This window comes from Alligator mississippiensis, chromosome 2 (assembly GCF_030867095.1).
Source record: "Alligator mississippiensis isolate rAllMis1 chromosome 2, rAllMis1, whole genome shotgun sequence".
NCBI lineage: Eukaryota > Metazoa > Chordata > Crocodylia > Alligatoridae > Alligator > Alligator mississippiensis.
Window position 1 is genome coordinate 86976665 of NC_081825.1, and position 27356 is coordinate 87004020.

Genomic DNA, 27356 nt, shown 5'->3' on the forward strand with positions numbered 1-27356 from the left:
CACAGAAGTTTAAAGGATGATTTTCCAGCTCTGTTTAAGCCTGGTTTCCTTTGTGTGTGCACTGATTTGAACCTTTCAGATTTGGGGCATATTGAGCAGTCTTTAGAACTGAAGGCCTTGTCCTACCTGTTTTGTGCCTAGACATGTTGAGTAGCAATTGCATGTACTCTCCTGTATCTCTGTCCTGATTTTTCTCAGATGACAGGCTAATTCTTTTTCTAGGGATATTCAATACATGGCCTTTCCACTGAAATGAATGTTTTATTACAGTGATAGGAATAATGGAGCAGTACTATATTGCAGGAAAAAATCAAGCAAAAGGGCTGAGCCATCAATTTCCAGTCTTAAGTGAAGAAAATTCAGAGTATTAATTAAAGACACAAACACTTTTTACATCTATAACCACGATGAAGAGGCTTTAGGTGTGTGAGAGAACTAAATATTTTAACACAGATGTTAAATTAAAGAGCCAGGGCCAAAGGAAAAAAAAATAGAAGTAAAGTTGGTTGGAAGCACAATAAAAAGATTAATGAGAGATGATAGCTATAGCCACCTAATGGTATGATTAAATGTCAACTCTATTTCATTAAAATTTTGATTTCTTCAAGTAGAGGTAGTCTGTCATTTCTTAGCCTGTCACACATGATGCACTGTCTGATTTGTTCTCTTTACATCCAATTGATCTGTCTTTTGCAATATTTGTTCTTGTTTGTATACAAGGCAGATTCCAGTCAAAGCAAACGAGTGTTCTCCAGAAGAATGCTATCCTGATGGACCAAATGGATACGAGCAAAACCACTGAGTGATTTCCAGTGTAAAAAGAAAATGTAGGTCATACTATAATAAAGTCTGCTGGGGGGAATTTAGTTTTTGTCCAGTACCTGCAATGAAAACATAATTTTGATTATCAGGCTCGAAAAGGCTCTCTCACAAATAAATAGTTAATCATAAGCAAGCAATTGGCATGAGGAGCATACTTATATAGACCGTGGGCTATATCTCCAGCTTGATTCAAACAGAGATATATAAATTTATTGAAAAAGAAAATCTGGCCCACATTTTTAACCTAAAACTGATAAAAGACATTGAAATGGCAGATTTTAATATTTTGGCTGCCTCCAGTTTTGTGAACACATTAACTGCATGTCCAAAAGTTAGTTGCCTGATGTCTCTCACACGGTCCTTAAACATTGTATGGGAGACAGCTAAATGTTGTTATTCATCCTTGTAGTCAGTTGTCTTTGATGGCTGGAGGCTGCATGTAGTTCTTTAATAACTGTCCTGGAGTTTTTATTGATAAATTTTGTATATCTAACTTATCAAGATTGCAAGATCTCTATTTTACAATTGTAATGATTGTAACTGAGAGAGAGCTATACATTTGAACTACAGTAGACATAACAAACAAAACATAAGAAAATATCTTAAGTCTTAATATCCAAACAGACCGATTTGGGACTTTTTGGGGGGGGGGGGGAGTATTTTTAAGACTTTTCCTGCCACAGTTTTATTCCAGATTTGTGCTGATGTAACTCCACTGATTGCAAGAGTTACACCAAAAGTAAAACTGTAGTGTCATAGTGGCAGGGTTGTCAACTGTCCATAAATTTATGGACACTTTGTAAATAACCAGGCTAAAAATGCTGAAGCACAGACAGAGTATAGCAGCAACACCTGATGTCCAAAAGGGAGCATAGCACCCTATGGGGAGCTCTTCTCAGGCCCTTGTGGCTCACAGGACTCTCCATAGCTCCTTCCCCAACCCCCAACCATGTGTTGGTACTACTGCTGGTGCTGTCTTCCATCTGCCTATAATACTGATGTGTGGGAGATAGGCAGACAGTGGCCCTTCTTTTGGAGGTCTGGCCAGGATGAGGGGAGTGGAGCTTGCAGGATCATGCTGGGTAGTGAGCTGGGGTGGGGGGCAGCATGGTCCAGGGTGCTTTCAGGGGTACCAGGGGCGTGAGTAGGGGACCCCTGGGGTAGGGGCAGCAGGGTGTAAAAGCAGCCAAGTAGGGTTGCAAACCCAAGAATTATTATTATTATTTTACAAATAACCTGCAAATTTTTTATTGACAGACAAAAATTTTTACTTTGGTTTGAACCTGGCCCTTGCTCAGCGTCTGGTAGAAGGGGTCAATTTGCATTATGTAGAGCATATATCAGTAAAAAGTTGTCAGTAAAAAGTTTTCAGATTGTCAGTAAAAAATTATCTTGGATTGGCAAACCTGAGCAGCCAGTGAATTAGGATCATCATATTTTTAAAAGGACGCTACATATTAAATTTTACTTACTGTCATGATTTTCACTGTAGATTCCAAATGCAGTGACCAGAGCAAAAACCAACATAGCAAATAGAATCATTGCCATTTCTAGTTCAGTAAATGGTGAGCCCATAAGATAGACCTTCCCAAGATCTGTTGAAAATGGAAAAGGAAAATATGTTGTAGCATTTTGTAACACCTACATCTTCCCTTAAAAATCGTAAGTAATCAGAGAATGGTATCTAAGCTACTACACTTATTTTCTATTCTAAATGTAGGATAAGATCGTAACATCCTAAATATTACTGTACATACCAATGAGGTATGTCTCCTGTTATGCACAAAGTCAGTCTAGATCATCATCATAATTCATTCCAGTATTAAAATAAGAATTTTAAATTTACACTCTTAAAAGAAACAAAATAAGCAGCTAACTATAGTAAAACAGCTAATAATATTGGTAATTGGTAAGCAGAAATTTATGAGACTATCTTGATAAACAAATTTCACCCAAAATGTAGTCTTTAAATTCTAACAAAACCATGACTGATGGCAAACCAAAAGGACCATATTATTGGCACAAGAACCCTAATGTGAAGGACGGGTAGGAAGAGCAGGAAGGGACCAGTGTGGCTAACCAGCAAACTCTCTAGTGGATTGAAATTCAGAAAGGAATCTTACAAAAACTGGAAACTTGGCCATATTATTAGGGATGTATATAAGAATATATCATGGGCATGCAGGAAGAAAATCAGGAAGATCAAGGCATGTAACAAAATGCAGCTAGACAGGAGTATAAAAAGCAATAAAAAACAGTGAACAAGTATATTACAAGCAAGATGAAGATGAAGGGATGTGTAAGTCCCTTACTGAATGGAGAGAGCAAAATAATAATGGATGATGCAGAGAACGTTGAGTTATTTAATGACTCTTTACTTCAGTCTTAAACAAGGTCAGCTGTTAGATGGTGAATATAGTTGGCAACAAGGATAGGGGAAGAGCTACTCACCCTAGTGTAGGTAAGAACAGGCTAGAGATTACACAAAGAAGCTGTATGTTGTGAAGTCCTCAAGACTGGATGAGATTCTTCCTAGAGTACTCAAGAAATTGACAAAGTACTTGGAGAGCTGCTAGCTATTCTCTTTGAGAACTTGTGGAGGTTGGCTGAGGTCCAAGACAATAGGAAACGCACAAATATAGTGCCTTTCTTTCTGAAGGAGGACAAGGAGGGTGTGGGGAATTGACCTTGATACCTTAAAATATTATGGTGCATGTCTTCAAGGAACCTATATCTAACAAAATAGACCTAGAGGATAACAACATGGTCAGGAACAGCCAATGTGGGTTTGTCAAAATCAAGGTATGCTCTACCAACCTGATATCCTTTTGTAACAAGGTGACAGGCTTTATGGAGGTGGGAAAAGCAGTGGATGTGACATACCTTGACTTCAGAAAGTCTTTCAGCACAGTCTCTGTCCTGGGTCCAGTAATAAAGATGTTTAACACCTGGGTCCAATAATAAAGATGCATAACATGTTATGCAGGCCCCTGCATGTTATGCAGGGGCCTGTCCCCAGGACAGGCCCCTGGGGGACACCATTTGGTACTTCTTCCAAATCTGAGTCTCTGATGACTAGCCTTTGAGTATGATGTCCAGCCTATTTATTATCTATCCACCTTACAGTGGTTTAATCTAGAATGTATTTCTTTACTCACTAATGAGAATGTCTTGCGAGACTGTGTTGAAAGCTTTTCTAAGGACTTCATAGACCGATCAACCTGTGAAGTTGTGTTTGGAACATTTTGAGTTGGTGAGCATCTGCTTTGACTAGCTACTAACCTAATATTTTTTAACTTCTACTGCTACTTCAATTTTAATTAGAATTGTATCTGTTAGGGTTTAATAAACTTGACTTTAGTTTAGGACAACCATGTCTTAGTCTCCTTGCCTGGTATAAGACCCATTACTGAGTCATGGGGAGGCAACAAACTGGTGGAGAATGCTGGCACCAGGTAACAGGTTTGGACTGTGTAGGTTCTCTCATATTGTCCGGACTGTGGATGTAGGTCCAGCAACATAGCACGGTCATTTTTGGTCTGCAAAGGGATGCAGGTCAGATTGTTTCATTTTGGGAGATCTAAGGCACATGTTTTTAAGACACGACGGTGGGTTTAGGTTATCAGATGATTGTGGCTGGAGATTATCTGTTTAGTCTTTAGACAAGGTCTTCCCCCAGGCACAACTGTAGATGCAGGTTATCAGGCAACTGCGGATGTAGGCTGTCTGAACTGTAGGATGTAGGCTGTCTGAAATTATGCAAGGAGCTAAAGATAGCTATACAATTGGGAAGAAGGCTATAAAGAGTAACCAGGAGGGGAATCAAGGCAAACTCTTGGCTCCCCCATGGAAAGAGCAAACTTGTCTGGCACCCCCAGTTTAATCCTTGTTGTCATTGACACCCATTAAGTATAAAAGCTAAACTGTTTCTATGTAGGTTAAAATTTGACACAAAGTGGGGTGGCACTAAAGCAAATAATATTAATTGATATGGGTGCCTGATTTTTAATTGTAAGTAATGAAAAAAATAAGAGCAACTTGAATAAATACGGTTTGCACAAATAAATTTGACTAGCTTACAGAAGCTGATAAGATAATTCAGTTTCATAAAAAAGGCTTCTCGGGTATCTGAAATCAAGAATCTCCAGAGCTCAGGACAGGTGAAAGAGGCAAACCACACTGCCTCTTTCACTGCCTGTGAAATTACTCCCCACTAAGCCATGACTGGCAGAAAAAAATGCAGATGCCCAAGCTTTAAAGGTAAAATGTAATCAGATAGACAGGCATATTTGGCCACTTGAAAAAACTGTCAAAAAAAAGTTGGTGACCTGGTCATGGACCAGGCTTACTAGAAAAAAAAACCCCTATGCATTGTGCTCCATGAGGGCTAGACCTGCCAGAATTGTAAATAAGGCTACTCCTACTATGTATCAAATTAAAATACAGTCAAGGGGAAAGGAAATCAAATTAAAATGGGTCCACACATCACAATCAAAGGCTTGAAAAGGGGGCAAAACCTGAATAAAAATAACCAGATGTTTAGCAAGGTATCCGCCTTTGCAGTTTCTTCATTTTGTTTTGCAGGTTAAAAATGCATTTCCCATGGAACATTCAACAAAAGAAATACATCCATGGGTTTCCAACAAATGAGTAAGTAAAATGCTTTTTATAATATGTAAAGGAAGAGACACCTGAGCAAGGTGTTAGTAAACACAGGTGCTTCCTTTCCTATATTAAGTAATGAGTCCTCCCCTTTCCAATTCTGGAAGGCAAATATAGGAAAGTCCCTTACAGGATTCAATGAAAAGGAGACCAAAACTCCTTTACCAAACCAAGAAATTTATTTTTACAAAGAAGCAGAAAAAAATAATTTACATGTAATTCCTCAGGGGCACCAGTGTGCAGCCTTTAAAATAAATCGGGTTTTGACGTTGCATTGGGACTGAAGAAGGCATGTGAGCCAGCCAGCACCCAAAGGTGTGAGCTAAAAATAAGCTGAAATGTGGGAACAGTTACCTGATCAATACCAAACCTCAGTGATATGTTGATGATTCCTAATTCATGGACCCATGCATGAAGTTATCTGTGCAATATTATAAATTATTCAAGATAAAGGATTTAAAGTTAACAAACTAAAAGCTCAATTAGTACACCAGGAGGTAAAAGATTTGGGAATCATTTTAGGCCAGCATGGTCGAACTCCAGATGCCCAGTGGGTGAAAAATTGATTGAAAAAGTGATTGAAAAATTACCAGGTCCCACCAATGCTCATTCATTAAGGGCCGCCGCTACCCTAACTTTAAGTTATCCATACTATCATTTTATAAGAAAAAATAAAATTATTAAAGAGCTAGCTTTAATTGAAGGCTATCAATAACTTCCCCAACAAAGTGGGGAGCTCTTTGATTTATGTTTCTTTATAGAAAGGCTGATGAACCGTGAGGCCTCAGAACCAGCAATAGAATCAACAGCGTCTTCCTTACTTAAGCCATGTTTTTTCTACAACAAGAAAAACTGTCTTGTCTGTTTTGTGTTGTTCATTTTGTTGTTTAATTTATTTTAGCTGCTAAGAGTTTAGATGCATATGAATATCATGTAGATATAATAAAAAATATTTGGGATACACCATTTGAAAATTAAACGTGTCTGTGGATCCCAGACCAGAACACTTCCATCCAGCTTGGCCTGGAAGGATGCCCTAATCCTTGGAGTAAAAAGTGGCAGTTTATATGGGAATTCCAGGTTAAAGGCAAAACATTTTTGGTAAGATGGCATTTACAGGGTGGTAATGTGTGTACTCTTTATAAATCTGGCAGAAGATCTATACATGCATACACATATATAGATACATATATGTGTGTGTATATACATATACACATACTCACACACATACATAGACATATATATATATATAACATTATATATATATATAACATTTGTTTTGTTTTTGTTACTTTCCACAAAATCCCATTGGCATTTACATGTAAACTATAATGCTAACTTACGAGATTGTGTGTGGAAAACCTTAATAACCAATTGTTTTAAAGGAAACAGAAATATGTGGAGTCAGAGCTTCCCTAAACCTGGAACCCATGTGCCAGGAGGATGGTTGGGAACAAAATTAAATTTGGCTCAATAATGGTGCAATGCCATTTGGACAGCTGCAGCAAATTGGAAAGTAGGTCTGTCCTTTGCAATTTGAATTATCAAAGGATTTATCAACTATAAACTGGCAAGTACCTGGGAAAGAATCCCCCTAGTGGTACATATGCCATCTGGAGAGGCACACAGGTTCTATGGCAAATGTCACACACAATCCTGATAGTGGCAAAAATTTTGAAATTAATAAGGATCCATGGTATGTTTGGTAATTTGGAAAGAAGCCTGCTCATGGGGATCAAGCGATGTAAAACTCATATTTGAGAGGGCCATGTAACTTTGAAGGGTGAAGATGGGAGTTATATGACTGTTGAGTTTTACTCAACTTTGGAAGTAACTGAAAGTAGTAAACCCCCTTTCTGTAATGCTCCATCATGGTGTTCAGCAATATTAGCACATGCTTTCAGTTGGATCCCACAAATAAAGGTAACATTGTGTATTGTAATTGGGCTTCAGGAGTCCAAAGTGATCTCTTAGTTGGAAAATTCTCCCATCCAATTACCTGCTCTAGTACAACAAGCTATTAAGGAAATTCAAATAGATTTAAAGGGACTTAATTTGGCCACGGCTGTTCCAAAATGTGCCCCCTGTGTGTAAACCAGTCATCAAAGTTGGAAGCAATGAATAAAGTGTGATGTGCTATTGAGTGCAGTTGCTAGAGCAGGACCGGGAACAGCTGTTTTAGACAGTGCCAATAGCAAAGTTTTGGCTAACAAACTGAGCTACACTACTGCTGAAATGCAAAAGATTATCAGGGCCTTAGCTGGATCATTATCCTGTCTAGGGCTGGGAGACAAACTGGTGGGAGACATTCTATCCATATTACAGCAGGTTATATAGGATAATGACCAAGTGATCATCACTGCCACTGACACACTAATTTGATACAATGTCTCCCTGGTTCTAGCTTGTATGCAGGCACAGGCCCTAAGTCAAAGTTTAGTTATTCAAATAATTTGTTCAGGCCTTCAGGGTCACTTTCCTATCAAACTAAAAAAGAATGTATGGGATCATGCCTCTATGACAGAAAGAAACCTTTCTGTTGGGTGGAAGTTGACCTCTTTTGTATATAAGGAAGCACAATAACAAATTGTTCCTCATATAGTCACTGTTGGTGCTAATTCTCAAATTCCTATATACCCACTGGTGTCAGTGGGTCTTTAAGTTAGTGAAGGAGTTGTCATGTACCCACAATATCATGCACAATACCATGATACTATATAAAGAGTGGGTGCATGGGAAATAATTAACTTGAAAGGGTGCTTGACTCATGAGGATGTGGGGTATGTGTGTGAAGATCATAATTTGCAAATATGGGATGAATGCTTGAACGAACAACATTCATCCATGTATTTTTTATATGATCAGTGAAAATCATTCTGCAGTAGTTTATGGTGAGAAAAGATGTATTTGTGTACGAACACACTGTCCCTATGTAATGCTTGATCAAATTTGATTGTATTTAATGGCATTTTCCATTAACCAAAGTTTTTGTAATGTTTCATCTACCAAAAGTTGTAAGCTTAAATACTTTGTGTCTTGTTGGACAACACAGAGTACCCAGGCTAGACCATGGGTTTATAAAAACATTACTGATAACCCCTACCCAGAGGAGTTATCAAAGCAGGGAATTGTTGAGACCCAGAGGCCTTCGGGCCTGGGTTTGACCGTTGTGATCAGCTCAAACTGAATGCTTATCTTGAACTGTGGTCAAAACCTGCACCCAAGGAAAGGACAAGATGGAAAAATAGTGTCCCTAGCTTAAAATGAATCAGGAAGTAGGTTAACTAAATTGAAAAAATATAACCTGGGCAACAGAAGAACAGTTAAAGCAAAACCTACCCCCATCTAAGAATGAAAATGACCTCAGAATAGAAAATTCCAGTTACAGATAACCATATATGGCAAACAGAAACAAGCTGTTTAATATATGCATTAGGAGGAAGGCTTAAGTTAATGTTATATATTAAGAAATGCAAGCTATATGGTATATAAACAGAGATGAGAGAGTGTAGCCTTCAGAACATTCCTGAGGAATGCCTGAAGAGATCCTGTCACTGATCCAAGATCCTGTCTTGACATCAGACGTGGAAGCCAGGAGCCCTGGATAAGACTTCACAGCCTGATCAACCTGTGAAGTTGTATATTTCAGGGTGGTGAGCATCTGCTTTGACTAGCTACAAACCTAAGAATTTTAAACTGCTACTGCTACTTCAATTTTAATTAGAATTGTATCTGTTAGGGTTCAATAAACTTGCCTTTAGTTTAGGACAACCATGTCTTAGTCTCCATTATAGCATCATACAGGCGCAAGATCTCCTTGTCCTCCTTCAGAAAGAAAGGCACTATATTTGTGCGTTTCCTATTGTCTTGGACCTCAGCCAACCTCCACAAGTTCTCAAAGAGAATAGCTAGCAGCTCTCCAAGTACTTTGTCAATTTCTTGAGTACTCTAGGAAGAATCTCATCCAGTCTTGAGGACTTCACAACATACAGCTTCTTTGTGTAATCTCTAGCCTGTTCTTACCTACACTAGGGTGAGTAGCTCTTCCCCTATCCTTGTTGCCAACTATATTCACCATCTAACAGCTGACCTTGTTTAAGACTGAAGTAAAGAGTCATTAAATAACTCAACGTTCTCTGCATCATCCATTATTATTTTGCTCTCTCCATTCAGTAAGGGCCCTACTCGTCCCTTCATCTTCATCTTGCTTGTAATATCCTTGTTCAATTTTTTTTATTGTTTTTTATAACTTTGTCTAGCTGCATTTTGATACATGCCCTGATCTTCCTGATTTTCTTCCTGCATGCCCATGGTATATTCTTATACACATCCCTAATAATATGGCCAAGTTTCCATTTTTTGTGCAGGACTTGTTAAACTTCTTTGTTCATGATATGAAGTGGGGCTGTCCAACTGGCAGTCCACTGGCCATATCTAGCCTGTGAGGAGTTAACATATGGCCTGCAGGCTTCTGCTAAGCCTTCACTTGTACCCATTTCTCCTGCAGCTGCTCTAATCTGGTCTCTGGGGCATAGAAGAAGGCTGGGAGCTTTCTCATTGCATAGCAGAAGGGGGACTTGCATTGCCCACCAAAAGGCAGTAGGGAAATTTGCTGGCCATGAGGGGGTCCAAGAAGCCCATGTGGCATTTAGCCCATGCAGCTTGAGGCTTAAGGTCTGAAACTGACTGTGCAGTCCCCTGCTGCTTAGAAGTTGGATAGCTCTGATTTGGAGGATGGGACTCAGTGCACCATTAGCAAAACTGCAGATGGCAGAAAACTGGGTTAAGTTGCAGATGCTTTGGAGGCTGGGATTAACATTTTAAATGACCCTGATAAAATGGAAAAAAGCTCCAAAATTAATCAGATGAAATTCAATAAGGGCAATTGCCAAGTCCTGTACTTAGGGTAGAATTATTACATGCACAAAAACAAACTGAGCAATAGCTGGCTGTGCTTCAGTGCTGCAGAAAAGGACCTGAGGGTTATAGTGGACAATAAGCTTAATATGAACCAACAGTATGCTCTTGTTGCAAAAAAACCCAACAGCGTATGGGGTTGTATTTATAGGAGTGTCACCTTTGTGTCAAGGGAAGTGATTCTTTTACTCTTTTCAGCACTAGTGAGCAAGCCCTGTGAGAGGAATTTGGGGCCTGGCACATCTTTGGTAGTTGAGTTCCCCCTACTTCCCATTCTGCAAACAGAAAATAAAACAGAAAATATGATTTTGGCAGCCCTGTACCTTCACACTTTTCTTCTCATAGACCTGTTTGTGAGGCCTCACAAACAGGTACTGTATTTCAAGAAAGCACAGACAAACTGGAAAGAGTCCATTTGAAGGCAACCAAAATGATTAGAGGTCTAAGAAACATGACTTACGGGGAGAGGCTAGAAGAACGGGTATTATGTAATCTGAAGAAAAGAAGACTGAGGGGGGGAAGGTAGGATTTGATAACATCCTTCAAATAGCTGAAGGGTGGTTATAAAGAAAATGGTAATAGACTATTTTTGTAGCTGCAGTGGGCAAAACAAGATGTGATTAGAAACCTGTTGTCTGTAGGCTGGATCCAGCCAATGGAGCCATTGGATCTGGTCCATGGAGTGTGGGATGTCAATGGTGTTAAGCAGCTGGGATGCTTTGCTCATGCTGCACTGTGGCAGGGTGGTGGGGAGAAACAGCAGCAGCCAAGTCCTAACAGTGATCCACCTTTGATCCAAGTTAGGTTATTCTAGCCTGCCTCTAGAAAACATTGCTGGCCCCTGCTGTAGGCAATTAAAAGGTGCATATCTAGACCGCTGTGCCAGGAAAGCCATAGAGGGCACAACCCCATGAGCATACACTTGCAGGGGTGTGCGTTCCTCACAGGACAAATAGCAGAGGCACATATTTGTGCTGCTGCTAGTTGTCCCCTGACATGCCCTTGCAAATTGCTGGGCTGGCTCCAGCAGCCTTACCTGGAGTCTTGGGGGTCTCATGGGGCAGCAGTGGGGCTGAGCTGGTCACTCAGACCCTGGCAGGCAGCCAGAGTGTGGTTCTGGCCAGCCTGGTTCCCTTTCTGGTACCTCAGGTTCCCTTTCTGGTAGCTGCTGCGTGCACTGTGCCACTTTTCTTAGTGGTGTTTTTTGTTTTGGAGGGTTTTTTTTACAGTAGGACCTCCCAGTGTCAAAAAACCCACCACACTGTAAATTAGCAGCGCACCAGACATGTGAATGTGTACCACGTGTGGTTTGTGGTGCTGGAAATTGCACATGCACACTTGTAGAGGCACGCCCAGAAAGTTTTGGCCTAGATCCTGTTCCAGATTTAAGGAACTCAGATTTAAATGCTGCTTATCTCCAATTTATGGGCCAGCTCTCAGAATTATGGTCACATGAAAGACCCACATTCTAGACTTGCCTCAACAGAGGTATTTTGTATTCACATCCTTCATTACCCAGAAGAATGCCTTAACTACTAAACAAGGCTGAGGGTATATTTCATGCTTCCTGTTGAAGCTGAGCCACTAGGCAACCAGAAATATGAGATTCATGGGGTTACCATTTAGCCAGTCTCCAAAGAGGAAAACGTTTCTAATCTGTCTTGTAAAGGTTAAAGCAAACATCTTATTACACAGTATGCCAAGTGGGATTACTCTGCTGCTGGTGAATGTGGGGTGTCTGCTGTTACCATAGAAGCATAAAACAGACTGGTTGAAAATAGTAGTGGCTACTACTGCAGCAACTAGCAGTCTATCGACAACAGATGATTTTGCAATGGAAGTAATGCTGCTTAAAGCCTTCTGTAGCAGATGAATGATAAGATGCTACCTTTGACTGTGGTGGCTACCTTGGATTTAGATAAGTTTTCTAGAACAAAATCATTTTGTCACAGACTCAGGCTTCTGAGCAGTGGTTACACAGCATTATAAACCTGAAGTTCTAGCTTCTTCCATAGCTGTTGAGTAATGGGTGATGTTAAAGGATGGAGTATTTTTGACTAGTGAAACTTAGGGAATATTTCTGATCTTGTTCACCAGCATGGGAGCAGGCAACTATCAGTTGGAGAAGCTTGTATAAAGTGGCCTATATTTTGCTGTTGTTGTAGCAGATGGGCTCGTTCACTCTTGTTAAACCTAAGGTTGGAAGAGAGAGAGAGCAGAATAAAGAGACATTCAAACTTGGATAGAAAATTTGGGTGTATAGTGTGTTTTCTGAATTCAGGAAAGTGGTAAGTTCGGAAGAATGTAGTCTCTTGAGGATAATTGAATGGAATTAGTCCCATTGCCTGTGTGACATACTATAGCAACTTAGATTTTTGGTTTACTCTATTTATCTTATAGGATTGGCTTTTATTACATCGCATCATCTCATTTCAGTGCTATTTCACTAAAAAGTGGTATGTGATAACACACTTTACGGAAAGGGTGCTTCTTACACTGAAGCTTCTTCAACTGGTTTTAATAAGAAAGACAAAGAACATATACATGAATCATAATAACTTGTACTGGTAGAGTTTGGATGAAAAGTTCTTAAACTTTAGTTTATCTTTTTCCTTTAATAATGGTCTTTTTTCTATAATGCATCATTACATATATGTGAAGGAGGGTCTTCTCTTCAGGGATCCACATTACTCTCATCTGTATAATTTCTAGGTAGAAAGCCAATGACATCCAGTGGCAGTATAGATTAATCACAGGTATGTCATTCTCTAGGGAAGTGGGGGGGCAGCCTTTTCGCAGGTATGGTATAAATGCACCCTCCCCAAGTGCTGGTTCAATCCTTTTCCTTAACCTGATCTGCTGCTCAACTTTCTGCCTTTTTCCCTGTGTTCCCTGCCCAGTTTGCTCCTCTACCTTCTGCCCTATCTGCCACTCTGCTGCCTTTCCCTTCCCAAGTCTGCTGCATGCCACTTACAGAGGCTGCCTGTAACACTTGTATTGCACGTACTACAGGGTGGCCATAGAGAGATCTTCAAGAATGCACACACTTTCTTTAAATTTGATCACCAATATAGTGGTATCTTCTGAGAACTGAGGTTCCAAATCTAAGTCTCCAAGTGTGCCTGTGTATGTCTGAGTAAAAGCAAAAATATCTTGTTGGTCTATAGCACCTCCAGATGGATGCAGACTCCAGTGGAAACAATAATAAGTCTGCAGCCAGGATAGTTGCCACATAACAAATCTGTGAATGCAACAGAAATAGTGTTCTGGAATACAGACTGAAAAAAGCTATAGAGTGCTTTAAGACAGTTGTTGTGTGTGTTAAGAGACTTATTCTTCTAAAGTATCTATTTGAGACATTTAACTTAGGGGTGCACCAATAGAGATTTTTTGGACCAATACTGATGGCCGATTTTTAACGAGCTATATTGGCTGATACCGATTCAATTGCCGATATGCAGCTGGGCAGCATGGAAAGTAGCATCAAGCTGGTAAGTCTGTTGTGAGGATAGGGAGAAGAAAAGGGGTGTGGGGCAGGGGGACAGATCAAGGCCCCTGTGGTGAGGGAGAGAGTGGGCTGGGGCTGGGACAGAAGTAGGGGCAGGTGCTGCACAGCCAGGATGGAGCATGGGATGGAGCCACAAGCAGCTCATTCAGGGATTTGCGGGGGGGCGGCTACCACTGCTGTGTGCACCCCTGGTAGGGCATGGGGGGCTTGTGTCCCCGGATCTGTGCACGGGGTGAGGGTGGGCTGCCACTGGGGCTGGGGGCAGCACCCAGTTCTTTCTGGCAGGGAGCTGGGCCAGGCTGCACTTGGGGTGGGCAGTGGTGGTGCTGGGAGGGAGGCTACCAGGGGGGCTGCAGCCACCCCAAAATTTGCCATAACCGCCACTCCTAGCACTGTAGCAGCCCACGCTGAGCACAGCCCGGCCCAGTCCCCCTGCTGAGAAGAGCTTGGCACTGCCCCCGGCCCCAGCCCCACTCCCTCTCTCACCACTGGGGCCTCAGTCTGCACCCCCCCGCCCCCATACCCCTTCCCTAACAACAGACTTACCAGTCAAACCCAGCTACTCTCCACACTGCCAGGTTGCGCTCCTGGCCTCCTGTGTGCTACACTGCAGCTGTGCACATGCATGGGGCATTTATTGGCGACATTACCAGCCAAAAAAACCAATTGACAATAATGTCAATTTTCCTTATATCAGTGCCGAACTGGTATGTGACTGGTGTATCGGTGCACCTCTAATCTAAACATAAAGGGGCTGTAACCTATTCAGGATTTGTCTCTGTCACATACACTGCTAAGCACATTGTCTGCACTTAATACCTAGGCATGAATAATAATGTGGGCAAAATCAGTCTGATGTTCAAAAAAAGCTGCTATGAGTGTCTTGTCACACCTGCCAAAAGTTGAGAACATACACAAATCCAAGTTAAAGCTAAGACCTGCTGCTTATACTCAAACCAAAGTGAAAGGACAAATCTGGTACGTCAAATCCACATAAGTTCCACTTTTTACCTGGGTATCAGTTCTGATGTGTCAAATGCCCTTTTAAAGGCATTTTGACATTGTGTGTACCACAAAGGTCAATTAATTCAGACTATTTTGGACAATATGGAGGAATCCAAATATGAGGATTCCTCATCTTGCCTCTCTTTATAGATAGGAGCATGCAACTTAAGTGGAATATGATTCCACTGAAGCTTCTTCAACTGGTTTTAATAAGGGAGGCAAAGAACAAGCACATGAATCATAGTAACTGGTACAGGTAGAGTTTGCTTGAAAGGTTCCTGATGTCAGCCTCTGAACAGCTGATTCTAGTAAATGACTTAACTGTATAAACATATGACTGTTAATGGCAAAGTTCAATCAAGATCTGTATTCTGATCAAATTGGTTACCTGTACTAATGACTATTAGTTATTTATGAATATCCTTTGAAAGACCAATCCCACACAGTGAGCCCAGTTTTTGACTAAGATCAGGGGCCAGCAGTGTTTTTCAGGGGGTGGTTGGAATAACTCAGCTTGGGTCTCAGCTCCCTCTCCACGGAAGCCCCCCACTGCTGAATGCTGTTGAAGGCATGGCTGCATGGGGCACCACCTCCATGCTGAGACACATGGAGACAGGGGAACAGCCAGCTCAGAACTACCTGCTGCCTCACACTATGCTCCAGCCAGCTGCTCTGTGGCTTCCTGAGGTGTAGCGTGCCTCAGTTTGGGTGCTCTGCAGCACATTGAGATGGGGAAGCAGGCAGCCATTCCCTTTCCAGGTGCTTTGCCCTGCTTTTATTATTAGGGTTGTTGTTTTTTTCTGTGGGGAAGTCCTGGTAGCAAATTAGCAGCATGGCACATGGTTTAATGTGCCAGGTGTGCGATTTGTGGCACTACAAAGAGGTTTGTAGCACCACAAACCACACGTGCCTGCATGTGTGGATGCAGCCAGAGAGTGCAAATGTGGGAGAAGCAATAATAAGCTGAACTATGTGGAGGACACGATTGCTGTGTGAAGGCTCTTCCCAGCGACTGGAACAAGACAGTGAGGTTTTGTTTATTTGCTTCATTTCAAGACTCTGTTTGTTGTGGAGCAGCCTGGAAAAGACTGCTTAATGCTAGGGCTGGCTGAGCAGTTGCTCAGGGATTGAAAGCTTACCTGAAGAAGCCCAAAGGGGTGGCAGCGTGCTTACAGTTACCAGTCCTTGATTTGTTGTGGTTGCTGCTATTCATCTGGAGCTCAGCAGATAATTTCACATCAACTTCTTATAACTAACTTCTTTATCATATACACTCTACAGCATTAGCTCATACTTGCACTAGAAATACCACTATAGCAGTTACAAATCATTCCCAATGATAGCTACTGACCATCTTAGAAACAGAAATATAAAAATGGAAGACACCCCATTCACATGATTCTCCACAAGAGGAAAAAAAATCTTACTAGACAAATTCTTAAGATGGTTAACTAACCCAAAGGTCAAATAAAATTTAACTAAGTTGTTATTTCCTTAACATAAGTCACAAAATGTTATGGGAATTTGGTCTGTTATTTAGCATGACTAAAAAACCTTTATCTTAATAAGCACACAAAACCTAATAAAAGGCATAAAAAGCAACAGAAATTGTACATGATTATATATAAGTAATGTAAACAGTAGGTTAAGCCTAATGAGACAGTTAATGGTGTCTGTAGAGATATGACTCTTTGTTCATAGCTTTTTCAGAAATTTCAGGTCTCAAATCTAATATGTTAGTGGCATTTTTAATTAAATTGTAGCTTTTCTACATGTAATTATAAGAAGAACTTAATTAGTCAAACAAAGGTCATTGTTATGTGGGATAACAAGACCAAATTCTATATTTCTATCAGGCTTCATTAATTGAATCCCAGCTAATTCTTTACCACAGCAAAATGAGAATTTACTACTACTTACAGAATTTAAAATAAAATAAAATAACTTATTCTAGTTTTGGAAATTGTAGGTTCTATACTAGAGTATTGGAATCCTGGTGGTTGGTTGTGTTAGTTTGAAGTCACATAGAAGGTAGGGCATGATAACACCTACATTTTTTTATGCAGAGGCCTAGCATTTGACAAAGTAGATTGTTGCCCAAAGTAGCTCATTGTTTTCTGAACCTATTAATCTCTAAGGGCATCTATACACGTGCTCCAGGATGGAGGTTGGAAGCAGGAGGGCACATTAATTAGAGTGGCTCTGAGAGCTGCTCTAATTAAAGCTCCCACAGCGTCACATATATTCAGCATCCCATCCATCAAAATGGCAGCAGGGGCACTTTAGCTAAAGCTCATTCAATGAGCTTTAGTTAAAGCATCCCCTCCACCATTTTGAAACGTGAGGATGCTGAATACACGTGATGTGGATGCTACATGCTAATTAGCATGCTCCAGCAGAATCTCAGCAGACTCAATTACTCGAGTGTTCTCTGTGTGCTAATTAGCTTGTGTTGGAGCAGAGGTCCATCATGTGTATAGGTGCCCTAAGGTTCTACCCTGCCTTACTTTATGCCCTCTAGTTGCCCAAAAGGAAGAGAGCATACATACTTTTTCTGGATATGAAAATGGTTAATACCAAATAATCATTCTAAATGACATCTGAAATGCTTCAAATGAAAAATAGGAAGGAAAATATTGTTAAAAGTTGTATAATCAAAGCTGTCCCTGATGCTCCATTTTCTAGGAGTTTTCTTAGATGTGATTTCACAAACATGTTCAAATGCCTATAACTAGATGTGGGCAAAGTATTTTCAAGAGAACAGGGTTCCATTTTAAACTAGCATGCTTCAAGGGAGCACAAAGCGCCAGCTCCTAGTCTACCTTTTGGCCACCTAAATGGACTTTCTAAATGGATTTAGTGCCTAAGTGTGACTATTCCACCCTGCTCACATCCCTGAAAAACGTTTAACACAACTCCTTTTGTAATGTGCTATTATTTAGGCCCTAGATCAGTGGTTCTCAACCTTTTCGGAGTCAGAGCACCCTTCCACAAGTTTTTAGAACGTGACAGTATCCCCAATCAAGTATCACAGTTGTATTCAACTTACCTCAGTGGTTCTCCACCAGATGCCACTGTAATCAGATAGAATTGCCCTGTGTGTTTAATGTACAGCCAGAGCAATCAATCCTGCATGGCATCTCCTAGAAAGAGGTGTATGAGACATGTGGAATTGTCTCATGCATCTCTGTTTCTGGAAGGAGTGTGTGTGTGTGGTGAGGAGATGGTGGATGGATGGGGCAGTGCTGCAGCCCAAGCCAGCTGTCCTGCCTGCTTAAAGGTTATCAAAAAACACTAATGCACGAGAAGTGTGTGTGTGTGTGCTGCAATCCTATGCAGAAGGCAATTTACCTGACTGTGCTAGTGGTGCCAGTTTCACACCACCCCTAGGTGGGTCTTAGATCACCTCGATTGAGCACCACTGCCCTAGGTCTTAGTCATAAAAGACAACAAGGAACAGGAAGGCTTACTTTATCCATTCATTTTTTTCAGGGAGCCAAGCACAGTGGAATACACAGTGGTTTGTGTACTTAGTTGCTTAATAGATAGAGTAGGACTGGGCATGGGAGTTTTGATCATTTTTGTTTGGGGAAAAGATTGAAATGAATAGTTTTCACTTTATTGCTTTGATAAGGTGAAAATATTTCATTACAATAAAGTTAACAAAGTCCATTTAATTGGCGTTGTTTAATTCTTCAACTTGTTCTTCTAAATGAAATAGTATAATCATTCCAAATATATCTTTTCCCTAGAATCTTTATTCCTTAGACAATTTCAACCCTTTATTCTGATTTGGAAAACAAATTTTGACTTGCCTAAATTTTCCATTGATCAGAAATTTCATTTCGTGATGAGTTCTAACAGAAAGACTAGTTAGCCAGAAACAAGACACAGGATTTTAACTTAGCTTTGGGATAAATGGCAACTTAAATATTGTAATCAGGTACTGTGACTCAATGTTAATTATTTTTACAATCTACTAAAATAAAGGCATTTCTCTTGATTATAGTTCGTCTAGAGATGCTTCCTATTTTCCTGGTCTTTTTTAAGGAATAATGGAAGGCCTGAAATGTAGATCTGTCAGCTGATTTCCTTTAGCTGTATGTATTATGGTAAAGGCTAAGACTGGAATAAAAAGAAGGGTCTCTTTTTCCATGTGATTTCTTTGTAAAATCCGCCCTTAATCCTTGAGAGGCAAGCATGGTTGCCTCATCCATTTCTCAGACCCTGCCTCTCTACCCCCCTGCTTTGAACCGGGGATGATCATCCCTGCCAGTGGCCTGGATGTGTTCTCTTTCTCTTTCTCTCTCTTCAATCTTTATTATAAGAAATACAAGAAAGACTAAATTGTTCAGGTGTGGGAAAGTTAAATGTTTGTGCACCTAGCTCAGCTAGCTGGGGAACATATGCATCCTGTTGGATACATACTGAATGAGTCAGTGATCCGCAGGAGCAATTATTACTTTTTCTACTACATCTCATTAACTGGATTATCTGAACACCTATTCTATTTTTAGTTTTTAAAACTGCATCTTCATTTATCTGTACAGAAGACAGGGAAAAAAGATCTGAAGATTTCTAAAATGAAAATACCAAAACATTTCTACCTTGTTTATTTGCTTCTTTTCACATGTAATAGAGGTATCTTTTTGTAATAACCAACCATAAGCCCTTCTCAAAAGCAAGTTATTTGCACAGTAGAATGACATTTTGTTACACAATAGCTAGATGTAATCCCAAGTAACTCCCAATTAACATGGGGCAGAGACATTTTTAGCAACTTTATATTCCCCACTAGGAAAGCACCATCTGGCACGTTTTTCTAAAAGTGTGAACCTAGCATTTTGAATGTAGGTTCACAAAAAAATCTTCTAATAATGGAGATAGTTTGATTGTCAATCATCATGAAAAAAGAACTCAAGTGGTTTATCTGAGTTTCCCCAATTGAAAGAATATCTGTCAATCAGCACTATTTGATACTGTTAGTATTGTAACAAAAAAACCCGAGCGGACAGCATTAGGCAACATTTCAGTGAAAGAATCTGGCATTTGACTTTATCATCCTTCACCATGAGGGCTATACATTTTAAAACAGACAAAATATACTTGTGTTGCAATGATAATTGAAAAATTCATATTTGCATAGTGTCACTGTTTCTTCAACACTTAACCACATCAGAGGCTCAAAGGATTTGGGAACCCAAACGAGCCATCTGCTAGCAACACAAATGTTAAGGAGCTCAACATCAGGTGGGCAAGGTTTGTTATAGGCATTTGAGTCTCAAAAAAGGAGCATCTTTTTTCAATATCACTTTGGAAAACTGGAACAACAACAACAGCTTTCAACATGTACATTACAAGCAATGCATGGTGAAAATGCAACATCCCAAATGAGGCCTCTCACAAACAAAAGTAATGATGTTTTCTCTGAAATGCCCATATTTGGGGCGATTAATTCTTTTCAGATGTTTCGGATCTTCTTTCTCAGAAAATCTTTTTACATTAATGCTTTTAGTAATTAGTCCAGAGGATGATTATTTGCACTAATTTGGCTGAGATTGATTTGCAAACAATTGGTAGTCCTAGTAGAATCACTCAAAAGGAATCCAGATGCCTCAGTTACCAAAGTATTTATTACAGTGGTTGTACAGAACCCTGGAGCAGTTCCACAGTAAGTACAAACTACAGAAAGAAGGCCCTCACAAACCACTGCAAGGTGCAGGAGGTGGTGTGGAAAAGGGACATTGTGTTGCCTATGGACCTACTCTAGCTGCCAGGCCATGTGGGAGAGCATCTTCCATAAGGACATGCAGAGAAACACAGAAACATGAATTGGCAAGTAGCCCCCGAAGAGCTCCCACCTTGAGTGCAGTGGCACAGAGAGGGGAAGAGAAGCCAATCATACTGCCCCAGGGAAACCTGCCTAAGGAAGGCAGAAATAACTGACCACATCCTGTGGTACTGTTCATATGCCGAAGTGATGTGGCAAAAAGTTTTCAAGATGGTGATAGGGGTCACAGTCCTGACAAGAGAAGTGGTGCTGTTTGGGCACCTGTGCTAGCAACAGGGGACCCTGATGGCGCACTTTGATGAATTCATCTCCTGCTTCAGAAACACCCTGTGGAAGACCAGGAACCTGTACAGGAACACAAACCTCTCAATAGAGGCCTGTGTCAAAATGGAACTAAGCAAGATGCAAGGGTACTATAAGGTGGAAGATGTTGAGGAGGAGATGGTAGGAATCATATGGAAAAGGATGGACTGGCAAAGACTGTTCAGGGGTGGGACCCCTGAAGAAAACAATGAAGGTGAGGACGATGACAGCAGCAAAGCCAACAAGAGAGAAGATGGCAATAACAGCAATGACTGAAAAGACTGGGAAATAGATGGGGATGGAAAAGGAGGGATAGGGGCGAAGTTGCATCATTGTGACTAGCAAGGGTGATGGTGATATATATGCGGGACCAAGGGTGATGGTGATGGACATGCGGGACATGTGGGAGCGTGGGTACATGGTGTAGATATTGTGATGGGAATGTCTATTGTATAATTGCAATTATGTGCTTTGGACTATCGAGTGAGCCATAGTGACCATGGGACAGGTTGGGAAAGGTATCATGGTGTGTGTGTGTGTGTGTGTGTGTGTGTGTGTGTGTGTGTTTTATTTATTTATTTATTGCAACCCCCCCCAGTTGTTACTTTGAGAGAGCTTTTTGTTTTGTGCAATGTACAAGGGCAGTGCCTGTAATCCAAATCTCAGCTTTGACTTTACTTATCCACCTATTGTCTGAAGCAGCACACACATCCTAGCTTTGTAAAACTGCATTCTTGCTGCTCCTTGTTTGGAAAATTGCTAAAATGAAGGAGAGGCAGCACAACTGGGTTTCTGTGACCACTTAAATAGCAGTTCCTTGTCATCAGAACTCAGGTCACTGGAAATTAAACTGTCAGATAAAAGCCTAGGATTCTGCTGAACCAACTTTAATTTTTCTTCAGGAACATTACCCAGGTCTGAGGCATCACCTCACATGTATATTGCTTCTGTGTTATGATCAGAATAAAGCTATGCCTGCCTCTATTCTTTTAATTAGCTGTATGAAGTTAGGCTGTGCAGTGAATCAACAGTATTTTGTGGAGGATTTTGAGATTTTTTGTTCTAGTACAAGAGTGAAAGAAGAACATTTCAATATTTTTCAAAAGAAAATTCAGAAAACCATGTCCCAACCTTATTATGATATTGTATTGTATAACACAAAACAAAATAAATAGATAACTTTCCATGGGAAATTTTCTATTTCTAATAATTCATTATTTCATATAATTTATCAGTAAAAATGAATGGATGCCAATACAATATTAGGCAAGTGTGGCAGTTTCAAAGTTGTAATTAATGTTTTTCAGGTGATTATCCCTAGGAATCGTGTGAGAGAATACATATATGTTTTACTGATTTATAAACAGGGGGGTAAATACACTCACATAATAATCCAAACCAAAAATCAAGTTTTGAATTCACCTGATTGGCTGTGCAGGTCAAATCAAAACCAAAGTTAACATTTTTATTTCATCTCAGACTGCAAGTGAAAGCAAAACCAAAACTGTGATTAATTTTTGTTTCACTTTCAGTTCAGCAAACACACAGATCAGTGTCTCATTTCTTTTCTTGAATTGGGGAAGTTGGAAGTGTTTGCATAAGTTCTGTTAGTTTTTTAGTGCTTTTGGTTTCAAGTAGTCATAATAATGCCTAACCAGAAAAAAACTAATGTGTGGCATTATTATAGTGAAGTTTAAGCCACTGAAGGAAGGAAGGAAGTTAGTAGATAATATTGCAGGCAGGAGTATGCTAACAATGCAACAATAATGAAGAAACATTTAATAACATGTAGAAACTGTCCTGAAAGAGCATAAGCCATATACAGAAATCTAATATAACGAAGTGGTGGAACAACATCATCTGAGAAAAGTCTACTTCAGGAATCCTATGTAAGTAAACAAATTAATTTATTAAACAACATACCTATATTGCTTTAAAACATTATAATTTTAAAAGTTGTTAATGCAACTCTGGACTATTATTTATTTATTTAAAATATTTGTATCCTGCTTTTCTGCTTGTACTAATCACCCAAAATAGCTATGGCTTAACAATATATATTTTTTAAATTACATAATAGATAAATAGTTAACTATTTCAACCCAGAAAGACAAGCTGAGTCCTCTGGCCAGTGGCAGAGGCCAGACTATACTTCCCTTTAGCTCTGCAGTCCCAGGGCAACTGAGAAGCAAGTTGAGCAACAAAGTATTCTTTCTGGCAGGGAGGGTGGAAGCAAGCTCCCTGCCACTTCTCCTTCTCCTTCTGATGGATGAGGCCAGACTAGAATAGGTTACAATAAAAATCTTTCCCCCTTTTTGTTGCAGGAACTTAGTAGCTCAAGTAAGTGATATAGCAGATTTGCAAAAAATGGAAAATGAAACTGTTGATCTTCCAGGTCTGGTGGAAGAAGAAGCAGGATCCTTGATTTCAAGATCACTATCACCAGATATATGATCCCCCATGAGCAGCTGTTCAAGACAGTCAAGCTTTTTATCAAGTTTTGTGGACAAAATGTCAAAAGAAGATCAAGAAAAAGCAGATGAGATGTTAGCTCGAGCTATAGTTGCAGGCGGTACACCTCTTTCCATACCTGAAAATCAATACTGGAAGGAACATTACAAACTAATTCGCCTGTCATATAAGTTACCATCACATTATCGCTTATCACTTTGTGTCTTAGATATAGAGTATGACAGAGACCCAGCAATGGTTATTCAAAGGATTGGCCAAGCAGAATCACTGACTCTGATGTCAGATGGACGGACTGATATACAAGGAAATCTTTTATTGAACATAATGTTAGCAACACCTGAACCAATATTCCTGAAAGCAATTGCTACCAAATCTTTTCATTGTACAGGTGAATATGTAGCCAAATTACTGAGTGAAGAGATTGAAAGTGCAGGTCCCTCCAGGGTACAAGCCCTTGTAACTGATAATGCAAGTAACATGAAAGTTATGTGGCAAATATTAAAGGCAAAGTATCCTCATTTGGCTGTCTTGCTCCTGGGTTGAATCTTCTGGCAAAAGATATAGTAAGTGGGAATACAATGACAAAGATATTGGCAAACTGCAAAGCGATTGTGAAGGTAGTCAACTATCCTCATGTTGCTAATCAGACTTTGAAGAAATTATAGAAAAAGAAGCAGGGGAAGGAAAGTGCACTTTTATTGCCAGGAGAAAATAAATGGGGCTCGGCTACAAAGTGTTTACATAGTTTGCAGCTCACAAAGAACTGTTTCCAGTGTGCTTCAATAGATGACAGTATCCCAGATTACTCCCATGAACATTTGGAAGCAGATCCTCGCCAATCATGTGTTTTGGGTTCAAGGAGCATTCCATTTGCTACTACCAGTTTCAGTGGCTATCAAAAAACTTGAAGGAGATACTCCAAGCCTTTTGAATATTCCAGAGATAGTCAGACAACTGAATGAAAATCTAATTGAGCTTTTGCCTTCTTCACCTCTCTCCAAAAAAGAAGTAGTGAAACAAATGTTTACTAAGAGATCTGAGTTTTGCTCTCATCCAGTTCATCTGGCAGCAAACCTTTTGGATCCTCAACACAGAGGACTAAGAATGTCCCCAACATTGACCATATAGCTGTGATGACAGACATTGCCAAGTACCGCGCTAAAGAAAAACTTCAGAGCAGACATTTTGTGGGCAGCAGAGAACATGCCTCCTCTCACATGGTGGAAGGGATACTGTAACACCCGACTGTTGTCCAGGATAGCTCTAAGGATCCTAAGCATTCCACCAACAGCAGCTTCTTATGAACAGAACTGGAAGGCTTTCAGCAAAATCAAAACAAAAAAGAGGAATAGACTAACAAATGAATGCACTGCTAAGCTTGTTTCTATTCCTGAAAATCTCTTGCTTCTGGAGTCAGAAGCACAATTAGTAAAGAAGATGCAGTATAAGTTGCCTTTGCCCATAGACTCATTGGTAAAACCATCCATTAGTGAAGGAGAATGTGGTTCAAGTCGTTCTTAATCAGATTTGCTTTAATTTTATTCTGAACTGGAACTAATAAGTAGTGCAAGTGATTCTACAGATAGTGACAGTGAAACTGGAGGTGCCACAATGACCTCAGTGCAAGAGAGTTAAACTCTGTTGAAGTAGATGAGTGGACAACCATGGCATACCATTCATAGTTCTTTCGGTGTGCTAAAATTAGTGTGTCAACTGTTTTCAGTGCCTTTGTTTTTTTTCTTAAATTTAAACAAATAATGTAAAAGAAGTATATGCTATTGTGTATTGTCTTTACATTTTTACAAGTATTCCAATAAAAATAATACCTTTCCACATAAACCTTTGAATTTGTTTGCCTATAACATTTAAACCACATTAAATGTGCTGTATTTAATTTTTTTCCCAATCAAATATTTCAGTTAAAATACTTGTGGCTACTGGAACATAAAATTTACATGGGAGTACTTTTTAGTTTTGTTTACTAAATGTAAGACAAATAAACATGCTAAATCTATTCATGCTCTATCTGGAAAACCCACATCTCTGGTGAGTCCTAAGTACAATTGCTTCAATGCAGAGGACATGCTGCATGTCACACAGTCAGACCCTTGATGCCTGCATAATATTTCAGTTTCCTTGCTACCCTGTTGGGTAATGTGTAACAAACCAGAATGAGGGTGCACAGCGGCATTGATCTAGGATCAGACCAGAACACAAATGTTGACACAGGATCACAACTTCATACCATCTATACTCCCTTTCTCTGAGTGGGGAGTAGGTTACCTTCTTTTTTTGCCCCATTGTGCAGAGTGTCTGTTCTCCTTCTCTATTCTGTACTTTACTGAGGGGCATGGCCAGGGTTCTTCTTGGGCCTTGCCAACTTTGTTTCAGTGGTGAGTACCAGTTGAGCAACCTTGATTATCTTCTGTACACCCAGTCACAGTGTCACAGGAGTGGAAGAGGGGAATTAGGGAGTCCTTGCTCCTTTGTAAAGATCAGTATGTTCTGTAACAAGCTGTTTTTCTTAAAATCATATTAAATAACTCAAGTGTTTCATCTGCATTGCTTTCTGTGCAACTACAGCATTCAGAAACATGCTCCTACAGAAGCTATCCCAGCCTGAAAATGTTTTCATGTGAATTTGCTTGCTAATAGTGAGGCACTGAACTTGAAAGGTTCTATAATCCTGTATAACTCTCTGTAGGCTACCTAAACTGTTTAGAGCATGAAGTCTAATCATCTTAAATCCCATCCAATATACCTATTAGTAGGAAAAAAATGCAACACTGAAGTTAGACTTACCACTGGAATGCCATCAAGCAACGTGACAAACGGCACAGCACCTGGGTAGAGAGATGGTCAGCTTGCTTCTTCTGTGTTTGTTCTTTAGAAAATAGTTGAACTCCTGAAATTCAATACTAGATGTCATATGATCCATTTCTCACATTAGGCTTTATCCAAGTTTTCACTCTTCTAGTGAAATGCATTGTTTAATTAACCTGGGCAGCATTACAAGCAAATACAGTCTGTATATTTTCCAAAGTAATAATAAAAATATGTTTATCTTTTCAAAGAAACAAAATGCCTGAAATATTTTCAGTCTCTCTTTTAGGGGCATGTTGGTACAGCATTATATTTTACTTTATTTGTCATGCTGGTGGATAGAGTTTCGTGCAGAGACTAAGGTGAACTCTTGAATGTTAGTGAACAGGTGTAATGTGTATCCTAACAACCTGAAGTCAGGGGGAGCCAGAAATCCTACTAAATCATTTATCAGGTACAATTTAATTTTTATATGTCTTCTTTCTGTGCTGTAAATGGAGAAAGGTTTTGAAAATTGATTTGCATTTAATCCATCTAATTTCTACGTGGGTGTTCACATATTGGTGAAAGTTGGATTTTCTAGATAAGCAAGTAAAACTGTTTTGTCATACTAATGTTTGAGCCTAATATGTGATAGATTACATAGCCTAGAAAATGGAAGATAGATAGCAAAGTACAGACATTCCATAACCCTGAGGCAAAATTGCTCAAATCTATGTGGTTTTCTGTAAGTGGCGCAGGTTAGACTGGGATTGAACATAACAGAAGTTCATTTTCAGTGGGGGCAGGCAGGCATGCTGCCTGCTCTGGCCAAGCCAGCAGGTAGGGGATGATTCCATATGTCCCCCATGTGCCCCTTGGCCCCCTAGGGCTGCCAAGGAAAGCTGAGCGGCCCCATAGCAGCTGCTGCAATCTCCTAGTTTGGGGCTGCACAGGGCTGAGACCACAGCAACTACAATCTTTCAGCCTGGGGGTTTTACACAGCCCAAGGCTGGGAGATCCAGCAGCTGCCATCTCCCAGCCCATCATAGCCCTAAGGCTGGGAGATCTGGC

The 27356-nt window shown here is 40.1% G+C and overlaps 2 long non-coding RNA genes across 2 annotated transcripts in view; one reads left to right on the top strand and one right to left on the bottom strand.

Moving 5' to 3' along the window:
* The window catches only part of LOC132248336 (uncharacterized), a 176620-nt gene that overhangs the window by 76947 nt on the left and 72317 nt on the right, over positions 1-27356 (top strand). The window contains exons 5-6 of the long non-coding RNA XR_009459510.1: positions 721-827; positions 5407-5472. This is a non-coding gene — a long non-coding RNA (uncharacterized LOC132248336). The remainder of the gene's footprint in view (positions 1-720; positions 828-5406; positions 5473-27356) is intronic.
* Positions 237-26478, bottom strand: LOC132248337 (uncharacterized). Its single transcript, XR_009459511.1, has 3 exons — positions 26283-26478; positions 2295-2417; positions 237-881 (listed from the first exon to the last, which is right to left on the bottom strand). It is a non-coding gene; the product is annotated as an uncharacterized LOC132248337 (long non-coding RNA).